This window comes from Rhipicephalus sanguineus, chromosome 2, assembly GCF_013339695.2.
Source record: "Rhipicephalus sanguineus isolate Rsan-2018 chromosome 2, BIME_Rsan_1.4, whole genome shotgun sequence".
Classification (NCBI taxonomy): Eukaryota; Metazoa; Arthropoda; class Arachnida; order Ixodida; family Ixodidae; genus Rhipicephalus; species Rhipicephalus sanguineus.
This window is the reverse complement of record NC_051177.1, coordinates 122,402,436-122,413,345: the sequence shown is the minus strand read 5'-3', so window position 1 is coordinate 122,413,345 and position 10,910 is coordinate 122,402,436. Positions and strand designations below refer to the sequence as shown.

Sequence of the window (10,910 nt, the reverse complement as noted above, 5' to 3'; positions counted from 1 at the left end):
GGAACTTGTAACTGTAACACTGTTACTTTTTTCGCAGTAACTGTAACGGAAAATACCGTTACAGTTACTTCTGTCTTTATGAAAAATTATCCAACAGCAACACTTTTTCGAACTTTCTTCTTTACCTTATATCCTCCCCACCCCTCAACTTTCCAGAATAGGGCACCCCTCGCAGTTTAGGAGAGGAGGTTACTAAGCGTATTATCTTCCCTGCAGAAGACCGAGGTTGGAGGTCTGTCATTAACGCGACATGTAAAGCAATCGTGGTTCAACTGAACAGCCTAAGTTCGCGTCCGTTTTTTTTTTCAGCAAATATATCCTTTTCGTCACTTGAGCATCTAGCTATGTTCTTGGTGTACAGGTGGAGGAGCATTAGGATGCCATGTTTATAGTCTCCCTCGCCTGAGGCTCCGAACTAATCGTGTTTGACAGGTGGCTAGAAAACAGCAGAACGCGAAACGGCTAAGGCCAGAAATTCCGTGAACTAGCGAAGCGATATTTTAAAACTTCATTGTAACTGGTTGTAAAATGTTTACTGTGACTTAATGCAACAATTATTAACAAAATGACAGACGTTTCACCCCTAATGCAGGTGGCATCCTAAAAAAGAAAAAAAAATAAGCCGAGGTCAACCAGTCCACTAGTCACACATGTCCTTGTAAATATCCAGTGGGGGGCCGCGGCTGTTTTTGCAAGCCGCGGCGAATGAACCACGATTCCAGGAGTTGCTCCCCCCCCCCCCTCGCTCACAAACCGGCGTCGTCGTATTGTTTAGGTCAAAGCTATGACCTGTCATCCAGCAGTGCTCAACAAGCTCTGTCTTAGAACGCGTTGCATGGGTTGCTTTAGCGACATTCCACTTGAGTTCTTTAGGCCTCGTTGATCATTTCCTGCCCGTTTCGCCAATCCCCGCATCGCACTTTTAGATACCGCCATGATCATCCGCAGGTGTGCAGTCTTAGGATTTCGTGAACACACGTTGTCATGTTCCAAGGTATAATAACGGGACTTAAGAGCGGTTTGTATGCCCAGCGGACCGGAAGCTCTCCGAACAGAGTCTGACACACCTTAAACATATGGAGCAGACACAATGGACGTCGTAACCACTCGTGATGCACTCCCCGCTGCTCTTCGCATGCGCTTCTGGGTATAGTTAATAAACGTCTTAGGATATACTGCCGTCGTTCCAGTACATCAACCACGTTTTCCACTTCAAGTAAGAGGCGTTCAAAGTGATTGCTGGTGTTGGGCCCCCTTTTATGTTTCCTTCGTCTAGGGTTTTACGACGTGCAACCCTTATTAAATAAATTCTATAATTTGATTTGTGATCTATTATTTTATACAGTAACGGAAAAGTAACGACGTTACTTTTGCACAGTAACTGTAACTGTAACAAGTTACTTTCGGAAACTCTGTAACTGTAACTGTAACAGAGTTACTTTTTTGGCTTAGGTAACTGTAACTGTAACACTGTTACTTTTTACTGGTAACGTGCCCATGACTGGTTTCAAGATTGCGATGGCAGGAGCACGTGGTGTACCCCAAGAAACTTCCGGTCACCTCATTTGTTATTCTGCAACACCGAAGCGTAAAGCGTTGTTTTAAGTTTTGTCAGAGTAAGGGAATACTCTTTTTCCACTTTCACATAAAAGAAAGGCGCTTATAGTTAAGGAATAACTCTTTGTAGCTTAGAAGAATATTTAATTCAAATATTTTGCTAGACACAGGGAGACAAGTGTTGAAACTCTACGGGGTACTCGCCAAGGCTTTTGTTCCCCGCCAATCATGCTAGCCTACGCCAGCGCAGGAAACCGGAAGCGGTCCAGGGCCTGTGTTAGTAAACAGTGAAACCCTCTATATCTGAACCAACAACGAAAATAAACAAATAAGTACGAGTATTGATTGAAAGTCGTTGAGCGGTAGCTTTGCAACATGGCGGTGTATTTTTTAAAGTATACAACGTTGTAATATGTTAAAGAGCGTCGAAACGTGGCATGAAAGAAAATATAAAAAAAACATGTTCAATGCAGGACGCCTCTCTGGAAATAACGAAACGTTTGGCGGGCGAGTTTGCTTATAACGAAAAACAAGAAAATAATAGAGCAAAAAAAAAAACAACAAGCAAGGACAAGTACGCAGCGCATAGTACAGCGCCTGTCCTGCGCGTTGCGTACTTGTCCTTGTATATTTTCTTGCGCTTCGATTTTTTTTTTCTTGTCTTTAGAAACAACAACGTAGCATCAATGAACAATTTGTGAGCAATGCATTTCCATTAGAGCAGCTTTCAGAGCAGCGACTGAGAACAGGCTCGAAACAAGCTTTTTCCAACGCGCCCGCCTTCCTCAGCATTCGTTAAGCTTTTGCTTTTCACCATTATTCTGTCTAAGGAGGACGAAATCATCGCGTGACGTACTTATCATTAAAATCATCACTAGATTAGACTAAGAATAGAGAACAAACAACACTCGTACAGAGATGTCCAGTTTCCGCTGCTGTGCTTCGTGAGACATTTTTATGTTATCATTCAGCGCGGTTATTCGCCGCAATCGCTCTATTTCCACTGTCTAGGCTACCATTCGCAGCGTCTGGCACTGTTATTAGCGTAGACTATCTTAGAGGAATCAACCATATAGTTTACTGGTTATCATTGTTAGCTAAGAGTCTTCAAGTAGACATTACAGATTGTAATGATAGACGATCCTAGAATCCGCTCGTTATAGTAAGGAAGTTGTACGGAGAGGAAGAAAGGAAAAGGGGCAAGGAGGTTAAACCATGTTACGCGAGAAATGAATCTAAGTAGTATTCTAGAACACGCTTTATTCAAGAAATATTCACTCACTTTTAGTCGAACCCCGCCTATTTCATTTTGGTTTCATAAGACGGACGTCGAGCAAATACACGTAGTGTTCACGGATTGAAACGCGGACATTTAGGGCTATGTAATGCACGTGATGTTGTTTCCAGCGTATTCACTTCATGTCATATCGGCGCAATATTGACGAGAATACTTACATCAGAGCCAACATTATATTTAGCGACAAGATTCACAGCGACATAACGCGGTCGTCTTTGGCAGTTGCTTACAGAAGTCGTTATATATACCGAAAAAAATTGACGTCGCCTTTGAATCTGTGAGAACAGCATATGCAGCGTACAAAGCTCCGTCTCTTCTCTCTCTCTCTCTCTCTCTCTCTTTCTTACCCTCTCTCCATTCCCCCTCTATTCGCATTGGTTCGTCTGCTGAACGCTTTGGTATTCGCCGCGAGATCGGGCTACAGATGGCAGCACCGTCGCCACGATAGTGTGGATAGGCGGTTGTCGGCGCGTATACAAACGCACACAACAGCGCTTCGTTGTGAGCGATTGGACCCGATTTCCGGCAAACAAAATTCGTTGACTGCAGCTTTCAGGTAATATGTGCGATCTTCACTTCCGAATTAATAATGCACGAAGCGCGCCGAACGTTACTATTACTTGTGAGAGAAGCGCATTCTGCCAACGAGCGGGTTGCTCGCCTTCGGCAACAGTCGGCGTTTTCGCAATGGATGACGTTTTCTTGTTTTATTTGTACATGTTTAGCTTGTGTTCAACCTACTACGCACTGTTGTATAGCGCGACTGAATTAACTATTTACTTCTTGTTCGTTTGGACGCCCCTCAACAAAAAGAAAGCCCGTATATATTACTGCACGATGATTTCAAGTAGCGCTTTGTGGACTGCGTGCTCAAATATTCATCCGCATTTCTTATTCAGTTCTCCATGAAATTTAGGGCAGTTGATAGGTTTACTGAGGAAAGCTACGTAGCTGACAGCGCTTTAGCGCTACGGAGACGTTTAACACGCACACGCTTGTTTTTATTCTATTAACAGTACACAAAGGTAACTGTACAGCACGGAACTTTCTTCGATTGATTACTTGCACGACAATAACGGAACAAAGGCCCGGCAGCTGCCTTCCGTCAATCTGCTATAACAACGCAACACGAACGCTCAATAAGATAATGTAAAGAAAAAAAGATGTGGCATTCGCGTGAAATTACTACGACATAAATGTAAATTACGCCGTTTGGAATAATTTTGACCATCAGGACTCTTTAACTCGTACCTTAATCTAAGTACACGGGTGTCTTTGCATGAATTTCGCGACAAGTTATAATTGCGCAAGGCAACTCAGTTTTGCGATTTCCGTGTCATTCCATTTTCTGTTCTTTTTAGGGGACAATTTAAGTATCGAAGTGTCAGACGTGAGTTGACAGAAATATTTCTCTGTAGTGGGACCAGGACCGTACAAAACTAAAGCTCGTCGCGTAACCTATAAACGACAGTCCCGAAGTTATACACCACCGAGCCGCTAAAAGGCTACATTCACATGAGATTTAATACTTCTCATCTTTAGAACAACGCCAAGTGCACTTTGCAATGCGCTTGGACCACAGAGCGGCACCTATGCTGATATGACTCTCGTGAACGGAGAGTACGACGACCACACACGACACTCTCGAGAAGTGCACTCACTGATCTTATTACAGTACATATACAGCCGATCAAGGACAAATGCTTCTTTACATCGTGTTAGGCATGCGTACGAGCGGTTAAAGTTGCACTAACGCAACGGAACAAACCGCCTTTTGAGGACCTTCATGACGTACGCGCACATGCAAACAGAACGTGGCTAGCAGACGACGCATGGAGCAATCCACACTAGGCGCGGTTCAGCCAGAAGCCGCCAGGCGGCGACTCCGCTCGATCTCGCGGCCAATTGCTGAATGACCAATGTGAAAGCGTAGCTTCGTTCCATGCGCCTACAGAAGCACGTTGCAAGGCGCACCTTCCCTCCCCCCCCCCCTCCCCCTCCCCCCGACACAAGAACAAAACAAAAACAAAGCAACGCAGCGAACTCCCCCACGCTGTTTAAGTTCGCGACACTCGGTCACGTCCCACAAGCATGAATAATGAAGCACACACGCTTCACGCAAGAAGTTAACCACCAACGTAAACAGCGGTCGTTCGCTCCCAGCAGTCGACGTATGTGCGTATGCGTAAAACGCACTGCATCTCCTGTGTAGCGTCCGCGCCGCTGCGCCTTTTCGTTTTCTTTTTTCTTTTTACAACGGTTCACTTCACTTGCCCGTGTAAAGTGCGAAACCTGACTCGGGACAAAAAGCGTCTCGTGTCCGCGTTTGGAGCTTACGCGTGTTTCATTTGCATATTCAGTAGACACGGCTGTGCGCCGCCGACTGTTGTGTGCGCCCACGGGCGGCAGGTGTGCGTTACGCGAGTACGCCTTATCTTTAAAGTGTTCTTTTTCTCTCACTGCTTGCTACGGTTTGAAAAAAAAAATAAATAAGAAATAAATACGGGCAGCGGTGTCCGCGGAGACCAGTGGGGCCATACAAATCCATTCACGTTGACCACTTAGCGGGTACGGATAAATGAAGTGGCATAATGTGTTATTCCGATAGACCTTGGCTGTATTCTAACGTTATATGCTACTATCTATAGCTGGTTAACAGTATGCCAGCCGATCGCTTTGGTACGTTAACAGTTTTAACAGCCATAGTAATCATGGATACTGTTCACGCGGTTAACACCATATACAACTTAATCGACTCTGCGGACGTCTGTCATAGCTTTAGTTAGGTGGATGGGCCTAGCGTTATGGTGTCGTTCGTGCAGTCGGAGACATTGAGCCGTTAGCGGGAAAATTTTGCGTTGCTGTGGTTTCTCAGAACGATGAGCATATCTAACTACGTTACCGTCATAATTCATAACCAGTTTTACGGCATGCTCGAGATAGTTTTCACTGACTCGTAGGACATTAACATAATTCTTTCTTTCTTTCTTCCTTTCTTTCTTTCTTTCTTTCTTTCTTTCTTTCTTTCTTTCTTCTTTCTTTCTTTCTTCTTTCTTTCTTTCTTTCTTTCTTTCTTTGAGTGAGGCGCATGTGGCAATAAACGCTATTTAAAGAAATAACTACGTAGGCATTATAGGTCTTAAACATAATTGTGTTGTGTTGATATCGTTTTTAAGATACTAGATTTCACATAAACGGAAATTCTCGTAAATACTCACAATAGTGGAGAGAGAAGAGCAATGCGTTGAAATCGAGTAGTTGCTGCCTAACAGCTGTCGTTATCCTGGTGAGACCCAATAAGGGGATGTCCTTATTATAAAAATCAAGAAATGTAGAGCTCTGGGCCAATAAATTATGACAGTGTATAATTAGAAAACTCTGCCACCGCTTTCCTGAAAAAAAAATATGAAGGAAGAAAAAGAACATCTGGAACGTGTCGCGATGACCCGAAGTCTAACGCGATTCCTCCCAATTTTTCTTTTTCGTTGCTACCACTGCCGAAAGTCTCACTCGATGCGTTCCCCGGTGTTGCGTTTTCCCGGTTATTACGTCACGGGAGACACCGTTCCGGCGTAACGCCCCGCGCACGACCCAGTACAGCGTTACGGCCCGACGTCGTCGACCGCTCGCCGTTTCCGCCGTTGCCGCATTTCTCAGGCGCCGAGGTCACACATTAGTCAAACTGAACTATAATGAATGCAGTCTTAGCTAGCACCGTCTACTTTCGTCTATGGCGGCATGGCTGCTTGGCTTTCCCTGCTCACGCGTTTTATCTCGTGCGGATGTCCCTATAGCATTTTTGATATTACAGATTCTGCACTCTAAGAAAAAACAAAGAAGAGTATGTGATAATCTTTTCGGTGAGTACCGATCCTGCCACGTGTATGACTCTCTTTAAAGAGACCCATTAACTATGTTTCGGTTGATTGATGAAAAACGTTAGGGTGTTACGTCCCAAAATCGCGATATGATTAAGAGGGGCGCCATAGAAGAGGGCTCCGGCAATTTCGACCACCCGGGGTTCGTTAACGTGCGCCTAAATCTAAGCACACGGGCCTCTAGCATTTTGCCTCCATCGAATTATGCTGCCGCCGCGGCCGAGATTCGATCTCACGACCTCCGGGTCAGTAGTCGAGCACCATAACCGGTAGACCACCGCGGCGAGATGACTCTCTTTTGGGACGCATGACTCTCCGAAGAGATAGAATGATCTCCAAAGAGAGTTCACGTGTCTCTTTAAAAAGAGTTAAGTTAGTCAGGATGTCTCTTTAAAAAGTCACGTGTCAGTTAAGTATGTCAGGACTCCACCCCCTCCCCCCCCCCCCAAAAAAAAAAAAAGGAAACTCAAAGGACTCTCGTTGTTTTTCTTTCTTAGAGTGTACCTTATTCTTGCTTACTGCTTTGTTGTTGTTTTTTATTCTGTTGCACATAGTTCGCATTGTACACGCACTATTTTAGACGTTTTTGTTGGTGCCATCTATTTGTACGTCACACCGTTGATCACCATTAAACCCCTCATATTTTCATACCATTCGACATCGTGCCTTTAATGCTACTCGTCCCCATTGTGCTCCTCTCCCACCGTGTGTACTGCACCTAACACGCAGTAAAAGCAAAGAAAGTAAAGAAATCTTTACATATAGCTTTGTGTGTCAGCGTTGCGTCACGGCGCCTGAAACTATGGGTCGAGGTATACCTACACTTAATCACACGTCCACAACGCACTATAATATGGTCGATTAGCCCGTGCGGTGCTGAACGCAACTGTGAAGGGACTATCGATGACCTCCTGCAACCTTCTTTTGGTGTCCATAGGTATCACCAGTTAGTCTAGTTTGACTTGATGATTGGCATTTTATGCAGAAGATATTGGGAGCCTGACTTCGGAGCTCATCAGCCCAGAAAACCATACGAGCTATTCTTCCGCACATGACGGCGACTTACCTAAGCGCACAATTGTAAATACGCCACGCATTTTTTTAAAGGAGTACTGACACGATTTTGAAGTGCAGCAAAACGGACGTTTTTGGTTTCCTTAGCATGTAGTGTTAACGCTCTCCCCACACCGCATCCGGGAAACACGTATAAATATTTAAGTTTGATTTTAAAGTGTTCATCTCCCAGCATCTGCAAGGCAGCTTCACCGCATGGAGAGCCCTATGACGTTTCAAGTCAGCTCACTTGGTTTGCGAAGTCTGGGTTCTGCATGCAGCCTAAATCACAGAAATCGCTGTCGGAGGCACTGGACGACAGTTCACTCATCATGAACCCCGTTCGACTGACAGCAAAGGACAGCAGGTGCATATTTCGTGGGTTGCAGTCTGCCCGTGACGTCACGGGCAGACTTGACACGTCACTATGAAGCCGCCCTCTCGAAACCGAAACCGAAACTGCTGGTTGAAAGAAGCGGTATTAAAAATATATGCAATGCATCCCCACGCACCACGACACTCTTTTTAGGGTTCTAGACACCCGTGCTTTCATTTAGAGCAACAACCCGAAAAATTCTAAGATTCACGTCAGTACTCCTTTAAAACTGTCTACGCACATGCTTTTTCCCTCTCCTTTATCCCCCCACCCCCATATCCTCCCCAGGTGTGGGGCAGTAAACTGGAAGAATTACACTTAACTAATCCGCCTTCTCCTTATTACTTAGCCCGCTCTGTGCCAATTTCATGCAGCGTTTGTCTTGCCTTCTTATATTTGGACGTAATCCGCTCTCCTATATACGTATTTTAAAATATCGTTCAATGTGCAGCCATAACGGCGAGAAATACGCTGTCGTTTGGTCATATCTAAATGTTTGACAACGAGAGCATTAATTACATCATAGGCGATTTCTGCTGCTACTCATATTAGCACGCGCGCAAGACAGACCGCGACTACAGACCGACTACAAAATAATTAAATGTGCTGTAGTAATAGACTACTACTACTACTACTACTACTACTACTACTACTACTACTACTACTACTACTACTACTACTACTACTACTACTACTACTACTGCTACTACACAGACAGCAGTTTAATGTTTCGTTGCGATAGAAGAGTTCACTTGGTTCACATGACGTTTCACGTGGAAAGTTGACCCTCGATGCGGTCCGCTTCGCAGTCTAAACACACCGACGTGAAACCAATTATGCAATTACACTGTCCGGTCACAGAGCCTTTGCTTTCTTTTTAAATAATATTTTTTACTTCTTGCTTCTCTTATCCCATAGCATGCGAAAGATTGCCGTTTAAGGAGACAAAGGCGGAAGGAAGGCCGTGCGATGAAGGAAGTCATTTGTTCCCGCAGCTTCGCAAAAAATAAGTACAAAACAATAGCGCCGTGACTTCCGGTAAACTAAGTCCGATGTGAGGGGTATGCCAAGGTAATATAAATGTAGAAGACGATGCGAACGTGACCAGGGACTCTTCGCGATGCGATTGGTTGGAGCTGAGCTGTAGTTCACTGTTTTTATACAGTGCACTGTTTCCGTTCCTGGTTGGTGTTTTGTTCGCGTTCCTCGTGTTCTTCGCATGAGTTACTACAGGCATGAAAAATAAGGCACGTCGAAGACCAATTCGGAAGTACAATGCGACGTGATCGCTGCGCTATGAAGGAACTGCGAAAGAGACGCCAGCCATTAAAACGCAAGAGACACATTCCCAAACTTTTTACAACGGAGGTGTGGTGAAACCAACATTCGTCCGTCCAATGTGCGCAAGAACTCTTAGTGCTTATGCGCCACAGAAATCGGGCAAGCCTCACTAGTCACCACTGGTCCACTAAATGAAGAAAGAAACACAGGGGCGGCAAACGCCAATTAAGATTTCTGGACAGACGTGGCCATTAATTGAGAAGGACCTTAATGAACCGTCGGGATTAACCCAGTGATAAACGCCAGGGCCGCACGTTTCAGCATCGCTGGTGCTTGGGCGGTGATTTTTTTTTTTTTTTCCTTCGTCAAACGGCTTCGCTGTTGGCACGTCCAGCGTGAGGGTTGGTTGAAATTTTTTCGCATCAACACTTTTACGAACAATCGAATAATTCTGCTGAACATTTATTTTCATGTGCACACGGCCCAATGTCACACTTTCGTCTGCATAGGAAACTGATCTTAGTTTTCTTTGTTTTTTTTTATCGATAGTTAGCGGTAATTTCCTCTGTTGCTTATCGTATGTTCTCTCGTTAACTGTTTCGGTTATAAGCTTTTTTTTTTTTTTTTCAGCCGGCATTAGTATAGGCGCTGTAAATCTCCCTGGTCTCTTCACCAAGGGCAAGCGTCTCTTCGCTGCGCAATATCGAAGGCCGTTTCCTGCCCGGCGCGGTTGATTCAGCTGCCTTCGCGACCGTCGGGGGTTATCCGCGATCATTTTTCCATTTCCTGCACGTAGACGCTTCTCTTCTTTTTTCGTGCGGGGATCCTACTTGGAAAACTTCTTCTGTGGCTTGTTTAGACGCCTGTTACACGGCCAGATGCTTCTTTACAACTATTCTATCCTGTATTTCTTGAATACACTCGCCAAAGCTGAAACGTTGGCCTGTATAATAGAATTTGAGTTTTACGATAACAGCTCTGATTAGAACCCATCAATATCAACCAGTGTCTTTATAGGACATGTTGAAAAAAAAAACGACAAGAGAAGCCATTATTCTCCTTGTCCACCTATAGAAAATGTGGTGGTTAAATACGCTACCAACAAATCAATGTTAGATACAGAAAAGTTAAATCGCCCTCTCGTGTTCACTAACAGCAATTTTTGCACGTTCTAGCTTGTTTACGCGCGGAATCTAAATTGCTAGTATGCAGAAGCCTACCTTCCCCTCCGTGTAAATATTTAACTGTATCTCTTTACCCAGCAAAATAACTACGTACAATGTGGTCATATTCCGCGCTAAGGCATGCCGGGAACATTGCCCAGACAACGTGCGCGCACTTTTATGAAAGGGAGAGGAAAAAGCACGCAAAGGTTTTTCTGTTCTCGGTCGGACAGATGGGCCTCGGGCGCATCAAAGCCGGTTGCCCGACGCGACGCGCATTCAACATGTGCATTCAGGGGAAAGTT

General features: G+C 44.8%; 1 protein-coding gene across 3 annotated transcripts in view; it reads right to left on the bottom strand.

Moving 5' to 3' along the window:
• The window catches only part of LOC119383610 (uncharacterized), a 279,696-nt gene that overhangs the window by 73,271 nt on the left and 195,515 nt on the right, over positions 1-10,910 (bottom strand). The gene's annotated exons all lie outside the window — the stretch shown is intronic.